Below are 16456 nucleotides of genomic sequence, written 5' to 3'. Positions count from 1 at the left end.
AGATAGTTCTCTTGCTGTATTTAAACTTACATATTTCCAATATTTTATATTTGTTCCAGTTATTAAGTAACTCTTTCAACTCCACACCCATCTTTCTGTCTTTGCTCAGTAAAGCTGAGGCTGAAACCCTACAAACCACAATCTTGCTCGGCCAGCCACCCCATTAGGCTCTGACAGTAGAGGGCAGTAGAGGGCAACTGCGTGGCTGGAGGAAGAGGGCGATTTGTTCCTTCCTGTTTGTTTCCTGACTGCCTGGGGTTAGAATGAGCAACACTCAGACTTTCTTCTTTACCTGGTAACAGAAGCGGTAGCAGCTGAACTCAGTTTACAATTTTCCCATCACTTACAAAACCATACACACAGACACACACACACATATGTACGTATATATATGTATGCATATATATGTATGTATGTGTGTGTCTGTGTGTGTGTATATATATATACACATATATATATACATATAACACATTTTTAATTTGTTTATCCATCAGTGAAAACTCAGGTTGCTTCCATGTCTTCTTGGCTTTTGTAAATAATACTGCTATGAACATAGGGAGTGCAAATATCTTTCTGAGTTAGTGATTTTCAGATAAATTTTTTTCAGATATCTTTTTGAGTTAGCTACCTTTGGATAAATACCCAGAAGCGGAATTTCTAGATCATATGGTAGTTCTATTTTTGACTTTTTGAGGAACCTCTGTTCTGTTTTCTGTAGTGGCTACACCAATTTACATTCCCACCAACAATGTCCAAGGGTTCCCCTTTCTCTACATCCTCACCAACACTGGTGACTGCTTGTCTTTTTGATAATTCTTACAAGTGTGAGGTGAATATTTTATTGTGGTTTTGATTTGCACTGAATTAGATTCTTATTTAAGAAAAATACACCTGAGCTATAACAATTTAGCTATTCAAATATTAAAATACTATAAAGCCAAATAAACTTATGGAATAATGATGCATCTCAATAGATGAGAGAAGTTGGAATTATTAAAATTCTGAGACAACCAATTGAAAATTTCTCAATTCACACTGAATTGTAACCTCGGATTGCATGACAACACTGAGTTAAGATTGCTCCATGTAATACTTCAGAGTCTGAGATGGGGGAATTCACTAGAGGAATAAATTAGAGCACAAAGAAGAAAAAAGGAGAAATATGTTTTAAACATAACATGCCATTATGTTATCAATTATAAAAGCACAAAAATTGGAAAGGAAAGACACAAAGAATAAATTCAGAATCTCCCCAGCCTTCTCCTGTGCAATTGAATTAAACTTTTTCATACTCAGGTTTTCAATTTTTTTATCATTATAGTTTGCTTACTGTTTAGTAACTTGATTCTTTAATTTAATAAGCTGTGATCATTTTACTATGATCATAAGGAAGTAATTTTAATATGTTGGTATTTTGAACGTTGTACATTTACTTTCTTTCTTACCTTATCCATCTTCTTGCAGGAAGATGAACATATGTTTTAGAAGAAATAAAATGGGAAAGAATAAAGCAATAATCAGCTTCTGATAAGAAAACTAGTGTTTAGCCACAAGAAAATTAACTTGAGATAGGATTTTCAAGCTTCCTTTATCTTCCCCTCCTCCCCTCCATTTAAAGCTGCAACAACAATGCCTCAAGGATGCATACTCATAAAGCCCTCCCAGAGTCTGGCAGAGATAATGCCTTCTACACATGACAGTAAATTCAGAACGCTTTCTTCTTGACGCTAGGAGGATATGACATAGGGAATGTAATAGGACAGGAGAAAGGGATGGAGACAAGCAGAGAGATGTTCTGGTTTTATCTCAGGCTCGGCCATGTCCTGACACCAGAGAGGTCTGACTTCTCCTGGCCATCTTTAGCTTCTGTGTCCCACACAGGATCCCAGTATATTGCACGTCCTGCTATGGAACCTTTTGAAGGGTTTGCCAGAAAGGGAGTCGGGGGATCTCTAGCAGTGATCACAAAGAAACTTCTCTGAACTAAACTAGAGACATAGGCAGACTTTGAAGACTCTTACTCTGCTGGGGAGACAAAGTTGGGGGGACAGGGGTTGCAAAACCAGCCAGAGAGAACTGCCAGGCCCAACACAGCTGAGAAAGCTGATACTGTGAGTTAGAACAGTCAAAATGCTCTGTCCTGAATGCCAGCAGGGCCACAGAAGCCAGGCAGAAGGAACCTTGTCGTGGAGGCCAGCAGATCAAGCACAGAGTAAAGTCACCATGAAGAAAAGAGGACCTCTTCCCCCTCCAGTGCCATGAGTTCTCCTAAAGCATCCAGTCTGGGGTCCTTTCAAATACTTAGCAACTTAGAGACAGAAGCAGGAAGGAGATGAGGAAAATATTGAGAAACTGAGCATTTTTATGAGAAAGTGACTGCCTATTACCCAAAGTGACTGTACTGGACTAGCTTAAAACTGGGCTAAACACAGATCATTCTTCCCACTAACCTGTGGGAGGCAACTTGGGAGAAAAGGCTGTATGGATTATAGATAAAAATTAAGAAAAATACATTTTCTCTACACTTTATAGTTTCAGTTTAGTTTTTCAATCCTATACTTGATTATTTCTAATATAATTTTAGGAGAGGTACGATATTGCACAAGATGTGTTAGTTGTCTATTACTGCCATAACAAATTACTGCAAACTTAGCAGCTTAAATAACACCCATTTACTATCTCGCAATTCCTCTGTGTCTCATAAGGCTGGAGTCAAGATATTGGCAGGAGCTGCAGTTCTCAGCTGGGGCCTGGGCTCCTCTTCCAAGCTCACTGGTGGTGGGTGAAATCAGTCCCTCACAATTGTAGAAATAATGTTCCTATTTCCTTGACACATGGTTCCCTTCATCTTCAAGCCAAAACAGTGCATCAGATCCTTGTGCTTCAAATTTCTCTCCCTTCCCCTTTTGCTTTTAGCTGCTGGACTTGCATGATTACACTGGGCACACCCAAATATCCAGGATAATGTTTCTGTCTTAAGATGAACTGATTAGTAACCTTAATTACATCTGCAGAGTCCCATTTGCCATGTTACATAACATAACCACAGGAGTCCCACCTAGGGTACAGAGATTGTGGGGACACATTTCTGCCTACTACATTCAGTGTGTCTAGAATATTTCCAACCATTATTCATTCAGATTCTTTGTTTCTTATTTATAATAAATAATTCAGCAATGAACACCCTTGTGTAAAATTTGAGCACAGGGTCTTGCCTAGGAACTTTACAGAGGAAGAGCTGCTAATGATGCCCCCAGGAAGCATAATATACATTAAGCCTTCACAGGCATTCAGCTCCTAGGGACCTTCCAAGCATGCAAAGAACTGGGCTATGTGTGAGGCTATAGAAAAACTAAGCGGAGTGCTGGGCTGTCAAGCACCAAGGATGCACACTCCACCCATGTCTTACAAGCTCCAGTTCTCCTGTGAGAGCACATCCTGAATACGACTGCTGCCTTCCTTGCCTATGGCATACATCCAGAGAAAAACATCTTTTTCCTCAGTCTCTGGAGTCTGACCATACAGAATTGAGTTGGAGCTTAGTCAGGATGCCATGGTTACGATACTTACAGCAGAAAAAGGCAGAGCATGCTAACCAGAAGCACCATGGCCCTGTGGGCCCACAGGCGCCCCAGCTTCAGGCTACAGACGTGTCATTCAGGCTCACACACCTGCAGGGGGCAGTGTGGAGGTAGCCCAGCACAGAGAATATTCAGGATGCCACAAAAAGTTTGAAAAAGAAGTTTTAGGAAATTCCTTCCAGCACCCAAAATTTTTTAACTTCAGTGAAGTAAGTAAAACCCCTAATGAACCTTCTGCCCAAACCTTTGTCAGTCCTAAACAGACAACCCAAACTAGAAATGTTTTAAAAGTGTATATAACCGCAGATGCTGAAGAAATTGTTACATGTGAAACAGAATTCTATATACAACCCTATGTTAATAAATTTTTAAATCTCAATTAAATGGATGACTATACAGAAATTTTTAAATTACACATTATACTCAGGATTAAGCAGGAATGTGAATTTATCAAATACAGATGGCACATCAAATCATTAGGTGGAAAGTATAAAATTCAGTAAATGGGCTGTGATACAAATTTAATTATTTGGAAATATTTATATTTTGTCTTCACTTTAGTCCATGTCCTAGCATTTAGTACAGATGGATTAAAAAATACAATCAACTATAAGACCATAACATACCAGAAGATAATAAACATGACATTTAAATAATCTCATGGTACATGTGTCCTTACAAACCAAGTGGGAAGCAGCCAAGTTACTTATAAATCCCTTCCAATCTGATGAGGAAGGTAAAACTGAGTCTTTTTTTTTTTTTTTTTTTTTTTACATTTCACTTAATTTTCAAAGACGATACAGTATCATGTTACGATCCTGACTTTAGATCCTTGCTCCATTCTTGTGTGTCTTGGGCAAATTCCATAATTTGTTCAAGGTGCTCTTTGTGCCTAACTTCCTTCAGCTGTAACAGGGATCGTTAATAGCATTTACCCTGTAAGATTGCCATGAGAATTAAGCAAGTTAATGCATGTTGAGAACTTAGAACAGGGTCTGGCCTGTAGTAACCACTCAGAAAATGACTGTTTTTATCATTCTCCTTCCTTCTGCCTTCCCTCTTGTTCTATGACTGTAATGACAAGTAAATGAAAAATTCCAAATATGTCCTCCAAGTCATTTTAAATCTTTTCTCTCATTTATTTACCCTATTCTTTTCCGCTAAATCCGAGAGAATTTCTTACTCTGTCATCACATTTTATGATCTGCTTTTCTACAAAGTATAATCTGCTTTTCTCTGTTCCCTTTAATTAACTTTAAATTTTTGGAAACCACATTTTTCATTTTTAGGCAAACTTCCTGGGTGTCAGATTATTCTGCTTTCATTCACCACAATCTTTTCTCTTCCTCTCTTTAACCCATGTGAATTAGACTTTCTCATCTTTCCTTCTTTTATGTATAGTATCCACTGCAAATGTCTCATTCACCTTGCTTCCTTGAATTAAGCCAACTGTGTCACTGAAATATTTTTTTCTCCAGTAATTTTTTTCTGTTTGCCCATCTTTACAGAGGGGAAGATGGGAGAGCCTATGATTGTCTGAGATAATCAGTAAGATGATTGATCTTTCAGAGATTTAGAGATAATTTCTTACAAAGATACAGCCTTTCCACAACTTTTAAACCTTATGAAAGAATAATGTCAGTGTTGGTTTTTAGTTTTCCTTATTGAAGTTATAAGTCACTGCTTGGAATAAGGAATAAATAGGTATTTCAATAGTTTGGGAAAGTATTGTTTTTCTGAGCATACTTTGAAAGCACGAAGTTAATTGCAGCAATGTTCCCGTCCTCGAACTGGCAGCCTCCGGGTGAGGAGGCAGCCGTGGAGTTCCCTTTTTAAGTGGCATGACAGTCTTGATGTAATCGCCAAAAGCATTAGAAGAATTTTTTCCAAAAATCTGTCCCATGGCCCACCTTCCTCTTTTTGACACATGGGAGGTTCTCAATAACTACTTCTTAAATGAATAAATCTCCCTAAAGTGGTTTTTCTCTCCACATCAAATTAATGCTAGTCCATTAATTCTGTCCTCACTATGCTCTTCTGGTGTATCTGCTGGAAAGAAATGACAAGCAATAAAGCAGTCTTTATAGCATCATTCCTTTGAAGAAACTTATTTCCCTCTTGTCAAAAACAAGTTGATCATAGGTATATGAGTTTCCTTCTGGGCTGTGAATCCTATTCCATTGATCTGTATGTCTGTCCTTATGCCAGTACCACACTGTATTAATCACGGCAGTTTTGTGATAAGTTTTGAAACTGAGAAGTGTGAGTCCACCAACTTTGTTCTTTTTCAATATTTGGGGACCCTTGTAATTCTGTATGAATTTGAGAATCAGCATTTCCATTTTTGCAACAACAACAAAAAGCCATTGGAATTTTAATAAGGATTATACTGAATCTGTAGATCACCTTGGGTAGTATTACCATCTTAATATTAAGTCTTCCAACCCATGTTCACAGAATGTCTTTCCATTTGTTTAGGTATTCCTTAATTTCTTGAGCAATATTTTGTACCTTTAACTTGGTATCAGTTTGCTACAGCTGCCATAACGAAACACCACAGACTGGGAGGCTTAAACTATAGGCACTTATCTTCTCCCAGTTTAGGGGGCTGGAAGTCCCAGATCAAGGTGTTGGCAGTGTTGGTCACACTCACTTCTTTATTGATGCTTTAAGATTCTCTCCTTGTCTTTGACTTTCAACAGTTTGATAGTATCTTTTAACCTGGATCTCTTTTGCATTTATCCTTCTTGGAGCCCACTGGGGTTCTTGGAGGTTTATGTCTTTTCAAATTTGGGATGTTTTCAGCCATAATTTTTTCAATTATTCTTTCTTCTCCATTCTCCCTTCTTCTGAGACTCCCATTTGGGGTATATTAGTGTGTTTGATAGTTTCTCACAGATCTCTTAGGCTCTGTTTATTTTTTCCACTCTCTTTTCTTTCTCCTCATACTGGATGGTTTTAATTAGCCTATCTTCAAGTTTGCTGATTTTTTTTTTCCTTCTCATTGCTCATATGTGCTAGTGAATTTTTCATTTCAGGTAATTTGTCTTTCAGGTAATATGTCTGGTTCCTTTTTATAATCTGTGTCTTTAGTGATAGCCTCTCTTTGGTGAGACTGTTCTCCTGGTTTCCTTTAGCTCATTGAGCTTATTTAAGACAGTTGATTTAAAGTCTTTATCTTGTAAATCACACCATGTCTGTGATTCCTCTGGAATGGTTTCTGTAGTTCTTCCTGTGCATGGGCCATAATTTTTGTTTCTTTGCATGCTTCTGATTTTTTGTTGAAAACTGAATATCTTGAGTATTATAATGTGGTAACTCGAGAAATCTGATTCTTCCTCTCTCCTCAGAGTTTCTTCTTATTGCTTGCTTTGTGTATAATTGTTTGCTTAGTGATTTTTCTAAATTATTTTTGTAAACTCTGTATTTTTTGTCATTTGTTCTGAAGTCTTTGCTCTTTAGCTGGTAGCCAACTTGTGTTTTTACTTTAAACACCAGGAAAGGAAAGGAAAGGGAAGAGACAGAAAGGAAAGAAGAGGGAGGAAGGGAGGAAGGAAGGGAAAGGAAGGAGACAAAAAACAAAAACCTCTCTTAGTTTTTGCACATTGGTTCTCTGCTGGGCATTCCTTTAATGCTAAGTCAGACTATTTTGAACTCTGCCTTAGTCTTCACTTTCTGCTTGTGCTGAGCCCAGAGATCAGCCAGAGATGAAAGTTTAGGATTTTCTTAGACCTTTTCTAAGCATGCATGCTGCCCTGGGGCTGTGCGTGACTTTCTAAATTCCCTGATACACATGATTGAGTCTCCTTTCCCGAATTCCACAATAAAACTTTCTGCAGCTTTTCTCCCAGGCTTTCAAGGTGTCTGTTGTTTATGTCAGCTCTTATCTTTAGCCCCATGTGGCAGTGGGTTGTTCATTTGCCTGCCGATATTTTCAAGAAATGCTCTCTGCATAGCTACTTCTCTGCCCTGAAAAAGTTCCCAGTCAGGTATAACGAAGTGCCTTGTATCAGTGCCCCAGATAGCCCACAAACAGGTCGAAACAAAGAGAATTCTTTGAGAGTAAGGTCTGCTCCTCTCCCTCCAAAACCAGGGACCAAGCTCTCACACTGGGAACCCCAGCTTCTGTCTTCAAGACCGCTGCTAGCCAGAGGTGGGGCAGGGGCAGGTTAAACTGCCACAAAGCTTTCCTACCATTTTTAGGTTGCCTTTTTTCTTGATTCAGTGTCTTCTTGTTTTCTGTAAACCTTTGACTGTCTTGCAAAGTTCTAACACAACTGATTATGAATTTTTGCTCAATTTGTCAGTGTTTCTGTGAAGAGACAGACCCTCAGAGCTACCTACTCTGGCATTTTCACTGATGTTACCAAACTTGTGATTTCACGTCAGCCGTGCTGGACTCGGCTTATTTTTTGCCTTTGCTTCCCAGTGTGGGGAGATTTTTCAACAGTGTAACATTTTAAGTAAGATCATCTGGTTTTGAATTTTAGCCTGACTGCTTATTAGCTGTGTGACCTTCGGTGAGACACTCCATGAACGCTGGTTTCAGTATTTGTAAATGAGGAATGACAGCAGTCGCTTTTGAAGGGCTATTGTGTGTACAGAATGAAATAATGTGTATGTATTTGAAAATGTTGTTTTAAGTATAACATAATAAAAGTACCAATTATATTAAGATGTAAAATTTCAAAAAGCTGTTTTTATCTCCCATTCCCTCTGCCATTCAGTCCTATACAAAGTCACCCCAAGTATTTGATCGTCATTTGATGACTTTTTTTTGTGAAACTTACCAAAGATTATAGTACTCTTGCCACTTATTTACCATAAAAATATTATAAATGAGAATGTATTTGTGAGCAATATAAGCCAAAAGTATGTCATAAAATTGCAGAGAAGAATAAGGCAATTCACATCTTAATATAACTTGAGGGAAAAATATATCTGGTATTTCTCACAGTATTTGTTTCATTCAGAGACAATCAAATAAAGTAAAGGATTCTGCCACTTCAGAAAAACAACCACATAGATATTCAGGAATTTGTTTCCCCCAGTTCAGTTTCATGAGTTTTAGGGTTCCTGTTGTTAGAATTACACATGAGAACCACCTGTAAAGGGTTTTTTTTTTTTCCTTTAAATATATATATATCCCCTTCTGAATGTGGAATGAGAACAAGGAGCCACACATATATTTAAAAAGCTCTGTAGAAAATTATGATAATCAGTCAGGCTTGAGAACAGTTGATTTGAATGTTTCTGTGTTCTTACATAAAGAGAATCAAGAGTGATATGGACGTAACATTCCACAGGCCATAAGTACATCAATCTTATATATGCATAAAACACCATCACACCTGTCACTGTCCTTGAGTCTGATACTAAATGAATGCCACGTATAAGTAAATGTTTCCATTTTACGCACAGGTGAATTCGGAGGCAATGAGTGACTCATCAAAGGTCAGCCAGCTAGGAAGTGTGAGAACCGCAGGTCTCATCTTAGTTTGATTTTGAGACCGTCCTCCTTCCACAGCACCAGATACGAGCTCGTGTAATATCCTGCCCATCCAGCTTGCTCAGCCCTCGTTCCCAGTACTCCTGCTGTTGATACTTGTTGGAAACCCAAGTCTTTTAACTTATTTCTGTTTTAGGGCCCTGATCTAATCAAGGTGTCATGTTTTTTTCTTATCCAGTATAAGCATTATGATTCAAAACACCACTGGTTTTATCTCTTTGTTTATCTAAGATTTCCACCCTTAAAATCTTTCTCCTTGGATCAGCACAGTCTTTTCCTCCCTGGTTATTTTTGCGGATGCTTGCAGACCACTAGAGAAACCCACACACTGTGTGAGTTGCTGCTCACTCTCCATCCTCATCAGGAACATCTGTGTCACTCAACAGCCCGCTTCAGTGCCCATGCTTTACTCACCGTCCCACGCCTGATGCTTCAAAACTTACCTCACTCACTAGTCGCCTTTCAGCTTCCTGTCAGCAGGCTTCTGTCTCAGTGGTACCATGAAAGTACTCACAGAGAGCCCTGCGTATCCAAATCCAGTGAATTGTGTTTATTTCTCACCTTATTTGACCCCTCTGCGGAACTTGATGCTAGCCCATTCCATTTTTCTTGAAATTGCCTCTTTCCTTTATGCCATTCTCAGCTGATTGTCTTGTTTCCTTCTGAGTAATTTTTTCAAGCTGCTCATCTTCTTCTTAGCCGTTGTGTAATGATGTTTCCTGAGGAATCACTGAGGTTTTGTCCTTAACCTCTTCTTCTTACTCTATATGATCTCCCTCGGAAAAATCACCCACTCCTTTGGCATTGAACATCCCACATATGCCAAATAAGTATCACTGTGATTCCAGGAGATTGAGGGGACTGGGGAGTTGATCAAGGAAAAAGATATATAACCATGAGGTGGCAGTAGCGCCAACAAGCTTTATTTTGGTGATATTTTGGAAGGTTTTCTATGGGTGGAGTCCCTCACAGCATCAGACACTGGGGAGGGCAAGGAACCCTTAGAGGGGAGAGGGCTGGGGGAGGGAGGACTCACACTCTAGATGGTGTTTCTCAGCAGTACAGAAGTGAATCTCTGAGTCAGGGAATTCCAAAGGGCTGCAGCAGCTTGGGACTCTAATAGCACCAGGGGTTTCCTCTGTCTATAGCTAGCGGGTGTTGGGCGCAGTTCCTTGGGGTATGCAAAGCAGGCAGGCTCTAAATCGCTAGAAACCTGCTTGCCTCGGTTATACTTAAAACAATCAGATGTGTAAAAATTTGAATTTGGCATTGGCAGACTTTTGTGCTAAACAGGTCTCAGCCTGCTGTGAAGAAATAACCTAGGGGCCAATATACAGAGACCATCTTTGGTTCCTTTATGTAACAGTATCCCAGATTTCTCCATAAACTTCAGAAACCTTACTATCTTTCTGTTAAATGTGGTTTCTTTTTTCTCTTATTCTGTCTCAGTGAAAGGAATGCTGTGTCATTGAAGCTAAAGCAACCCTCCGTATCTTTCAAGTACTCTAATCCATGACCATGTTGTTAATTGTACTCTTTTTACATCTTTTATTTCATCTCTTGCACACTATTTCCATCACCAGTGCTTTAGATCATGGCTTCTCTATATCTTGCATAGATTATTGCCAACCTCTCTTAACTAATCCTCTCTCTAGTCCTAGTATTCTTGCCTGATAAGTCTTTGTACTACCATCAAGATAATTTTTCTAAATTTTTCTAAATATGCTGATGTCTGAAAAGAAGAAAACAAACAAACAAAATATGCTGATGTCTAATTGCTTGATTAAATCTCTTTAAACTCTCTATGGTATAAGAAGAGGGGTTGGCAAACTATGACCTGCAGGTCAAACCCAATGCTCTGCCTGGTTTTGTAAATAAAGTTTTACTAGAACACAGCCATTCCCATCCATTACATACTGTCCATGGCTGCTTTCACACTACAACAGCTGAGTTGAGTAGCTGTAAACAAGACTATATGGCTCACAAAGGCAAAAATACTTACTGTCTGCCCATTCACAGAGAAAGTTTGTCAATGTAATCTAAACAATAAAGGTCAGAAGCTTGGCGTGATGTAAGAAGCCCTTCATAAGATGGCCACATTACGTCTTGGTTTTATCCTCACTGTGTCCCCCATTACTACTCTAACTCATAGCCATATGAAACTACTGATAGTTTCCAGAATGTACCAAATGGATAAGTACAGGAAATACTTACTGGGCAGAAGGGGCAGAACAATGGCACCAAGAATAAAGCAACTTGGTACAAATGATATAAACTGCTATAAACATCTGTGTGCAGTTTTCTTTTGGACATAAGTTCTCAACTCATTTGGGTAAATACTCATGGGTACAATTGCTCGATCTTATAGTAAGTATATGTTTAGTTTTGTAAGAAATTGCCAAACTGTCTTCCACAATGGCCATACCATTTTGCATTTCCACCAACAATGCATGAGAGTCCCTGTTACTCCATACCTGCACCAGCATTTGGTGTTGTCAGTGTTCCAGATTTTGACCATCCTATTAGATGTATAGTGGTCTGTCATTATTGTTTCAAGTTGCATTTCCCTGATGACATATGATATTGAGCATCTTTCCATATGTTTACTTGCCATCCACATGTCGTCTCTGGTGAAGTATCTATTCAGATCTTTTGCCCATTTTTTAGTTGGATTGCTTTCTTTAGTTGGATTTTATCACTAACCTTTTACTATTATAATTATCATCATCAAGATTACTCATGAGATGAAATATTTGCGAGTGCTTACTAAGTAACAGATAATGTACAAAGTGTTTTATAAACATTATTTCATGTTATATAACACTATTATATAAGCCTATCCATGGATAAGTGACTTAGAGAGATTCCATAACTTGTAAGATCACATAGCAAGAAAGCAGTGGGTTCAGAATTGCTACCTGGTCTTGATCTTTGACTCTCCAGGACCAAAACTTTTACCACTGCACGTCACTCCTTCCCTTCATTTTGCTGACTGAAAGGTTTGCTTCTTCTGGTTAAACTAAGTACATCAGAAGGATAGGGAGAGTTGGGGGTTGGATGTAAGGATGGATGGACAGTGAATCAATGTAACAATCAATATATCTGTATCCATATCTGATTAGAAACTTGAGACAAGAAACATTTACCTTTAAATAGAAAACAGCCTAGGAAATAGTTCTTAATTTTTCCACTTGAAGTAGACTACTTTAAGTGGTATTTTTTTTTCCATTTTAGAGGAGTTAAATTTCCTCCTACAGTCAAATAGGCAACATTTTAAAGTGTAAGATTTTTCCTCTCCCAAGTCACTAATGGGCCAATTAACAGTTTTTAATTTAGTCTGCTACTCCCTTTCATCTGAATCAATTACTAATCCAAATAAGGCGATCGTCATAATCCATTTAGCCTGCTGAGGGCTTCTTCTGGTGGAGACATGCGTACATCTCCGGACATTAAGGCGATTACTGGAAGTTATAAATGTTATATACACATTATGTGAAAGATGAAAATAGACAGTTTATTAAACTTAGCAGAATCCTTGTGCTTATCCTAATGCGGAGCGATTAGAGTTCCATTTATTGGGATGAGAACTTTTAAGCCTTCAGGCTGATGCTACAGCCCATCTGGCAGCTCCAGGCTGGGTGTCTGCTTTCACTTCTGCACCTTCTTCTCCTCTGGCTGCTTCATGTGGTTTTACCTGACTATTAAAATTCCACTTCTGGAATGGCAGCCAAATTCCCTTCAGCTTCCTCAGGAATGCAGGAGAAGGGAAGTCCCTCCAGTGGGGTCAGGTCTCTAGGTTTCTGGCTTTTACCTCTAACCCTGCCATCTCAGGCCTCCAGGAGGCCACTGTTTGAAAACTAGGGACTTCGGACCTGACTGATCACTGGGTCACATTTTGGTCTCACTCAACTCACTTTCTCCCATGTGCCTTAGGTCTTTCTCTCTCGGTGGTTACCTTTACCTTTATTCTTTTTTTTTTTTTTAAGAGAATAAACATTTATGATTGTTTTACACACCGTTAAGTTTTAGGATAATTTCTTTTTTTATTGACATATAGTCAGTTTACAATGTTGTGTTAGTTTCTGATGTACAGCATGATGATTCAGTTATGTATAAATATATATTTCTTTTCATATTCTTTTTCATATTGTAATAGGTTATTAGAAGATATTGTTGACTATAGTTCCCTGTGCTATATAGTAGGACCTTGTTGTTTATCTGTTTTGTATCTGCTAATTTTAAACTCATAAATAAGTTCATTTGTACCAATTTTAGATTCCACATAAAGGTGGTATCATATGATATTTATCTTTCTCTGACCTACTTCACTTAGTATGATAATCTCTGGGTCCATCCACATTGCTGCAAGTGGCATTATTTCATTCTTTTTATGGCTGAGTAGTATTCCACCATATATATAGACTATAACTTCTTTATGCAGTCATCTGTCGATGGACATTTAGGTTGCTTCCAGTTCTTGGCTATTATAAATAGTGCTGCTATGAACATCAGAGTGCGTGTGTCTTTTCGAATTAGAGCTTTCTCTGGAAATATGACCTTTGCCTTTAATCCAAGTGTTTTAAATCCTCCTGCCCTTTTCTCTTCCCTCTCCACCAACCCTCCTTCTTTCCTTATTCTGTAGTATAAATGCACAGAATTTAATTACTCAACAATTCATTGCTGTTCTCTCTGGGAAAAGAGATGGAGAAGAATATGAAGAAAAAGTATTGAAAACCAATGCAGGAAAATGAGAAAGGTTCTGGCAATCCACGCCATCCATGTTTTTGGAGTTCTTATCTCTGATCTGCAGTCTTTGACCACATGTCCTCACATACAGAGAACCTGATAGCCTTACATCTCTTCTTTCCAGTGGGAATATGGCTCTCCTAAACTCTCCTTACCCAGATATTAGCCTTTTCCTAGCCCTCACCCTAATAAACTAAAGCTGCTATCCTTGAGCATCTACTAGGAATAAGGAACTGGGATGTTGCTTTTTTCTTACAATTTTATATCCTCCTCTTTGCATATCTCCATTGTACAGCTGAGAAAACTGAGGTTCAGAAACATTAGTCATTTGCTGCAAACATAAAATGCTTGTACAGTGCAGAACAAGGATTTGAAGCTATATCTTAGACTCCTCAATCTACTCTCACTTTGCTACACTGTCCCGTCTCTCTATAAATTATGTTGGAACATTAGATAAAAATGAGTGACCATTCAGATGTTCTTTAATCCCAAATGAGTCACTTATTCTGTGACCAGCCTGAAGAGGCAGTCACTGTCCACCATACCCTAACATCCCTTCTCTCACAGACACGACTAGGGGAAACACAGTCTTGTTGAGTCCTATTTCAGTAAGGGACTCAAGACATTTCCTTGTCTGTACTATGCAATAGTGAAGTCTCTAAGGTTCTTTGTCCCAGATCATAAGTCTTCCTAGAACAGAAACCATCCCTAATTCATCACTCTATGTATAGCATCTTCTAGCTAGGGCACATAAAGAATGTTGGGTGCCTAGCAGATGCTCAAGCATTTTTACTAAAAAGCTGAACTGAACTGTTCACATCTATAATTCAGGGATGCTATGTTTCATCATTTTCACAGTCAAAAGTAATAAAAACAGTAACTGGAAAACATATTCCAAATTCAAGTGGCATCTAATTTAATGCAGACATTATGGAAAAATTCTGGTAAAATTTCTCATTAATTCTTCTTCCTGCCTGTCACTTAGTAAATAAGGAAATAATGAGAAAAATGAGGTCTTACTGAATTGCCCAAAATTATAAAGTTCTGTAATACGGATTCAAATCCATAACCTGGTTTCCTTCAACTTTTTGTTCAACAAACAGGGCTTCATTATTCTGCCTCTGAGTAGCATTAACAGAAAGGAAACAGAAGCATGCATGCAAATTGACCTATCATACTACTTTTAGCAAAGGCAAACTTCGGTAACAGCGGGATGAACTCACAAATTTATCTCAAAATTTAAGCAACTTAAACACACAAATATGTGCTTACAACAAATATATTCTTTCTTTAAAATTTTGCTGTATTTTATTACTTTAATTGAATGAAAAATTTTTAAATTCTATAGTGCTTTACAGTTTTCAAGTTTCACACACATGACTTCATATAATCCCATAATAATGCTTTCTTCCCCCTACCCATGACTTACCCCTCCCACTTTTCCTCTCCCACCTGGTAACCACTAGTTTGTTCTCTGTATCTGTGAGTCTGCTGCTTTTTTGTTTTATTCAGTAGTTTGTTGTATTTTTTTAGTTTCCACATATAAGTGATATCACACAGTATTTTTCTTTCTCTGTCTGACTTATTTCACTTAGCATAATGCCCTCCAAGCTCATCCATGTTGCTGCAGATGGCAAATTTTCATTCTTTTTATGGCTGAGTAGTATTCCATTGTACATATGTACAACATCTCCTTTATCCATTCTCTGCTGATGGACACTTAGGGTGCCTCCAAACCTTGGCAACTGTAAATAATGCTGCTTTGAACATTGGGGTGCTTATATCTTTCTGAGTTAGTGTTTTTTTCTTTCAGGTGTGTACCCAGGAGTGGAATTGCTGAGTCATATGGTAGTCCTGTTCTTGCTATTTTGAGAAAACTCCATACTGTTTTCCATACTGACTGCACCAATTGACATTACCACCAGCAGTGCACAAGGGTTCTCTTTTCTCCACATCCTTGCCAGCACTTGTTATTTGCGTCCTTTTGGTGGTAGCCATTCTGACAGGTGTGAGGTGATATCTTATTGTGGTTTTGATTTGCATTTCCCTGACAATTAGCGATGCTGAGCATCTTTTCATGTACCAGTTGGCCATCTGCATTTCTTCTTTGGAAAAATGTCTATTCATTTCTTCTGTCCATTTTTCAATTGGGTTGTTGTGGGGTTTTTTTGATGTTGAGTTGTATGAACAATTTATGTATGTTGGATATTAATCCTTTACTGGTCATATCATTTGCAAATATCTTCTTCCATTCAGTAGATTGACTTTTCATTTTGTTAATGATTTCCTTTGCTGTGCAAAAGCTTTTAAGGTTAAGTAGGTCCCATTTGTTTATTTTTGCTTTTGCTTCCTTTACTTTAGGAGATGGATTCAAAAAACTATTGCTGCAGTTTATGTCAAAGAGCGTTCTGCCTGTGTTTTCCTCTAGGAGTTTTATAGTATCCAATCTTACATTTAGGTCTTTAATCCATTTTGAGTTTATTTTGGTATATGGTGTCAGAGAATGTTCTAATTTCATTCTTTTACATGTAGCTGTCAATTTTCTCAGCACCACTTACTGAAGAGACTATCTTTTCTCCATTGTATATTCTTGCCTTCTTTGTCATAGATTAATTGACTG

This window comes from Camelus bactrianus, chromosome 11, assembly GCF_048773025.1.
Source record: "Camelus bactrianus isolate YW-2024 breed Bactrian camel chromosome 11, ASM4877302v1, whole genome shotgun sequence".
In the NCBI taxonomy this organism is placed as follows: Eukaryota; Metazoa; Chordata; class Mammalia; order Artiodactyla; family Camelidae; genus Camelus; species Camelus bactrianus.
Note: the sequence above shows the minus strand (reverse complement) of the source record.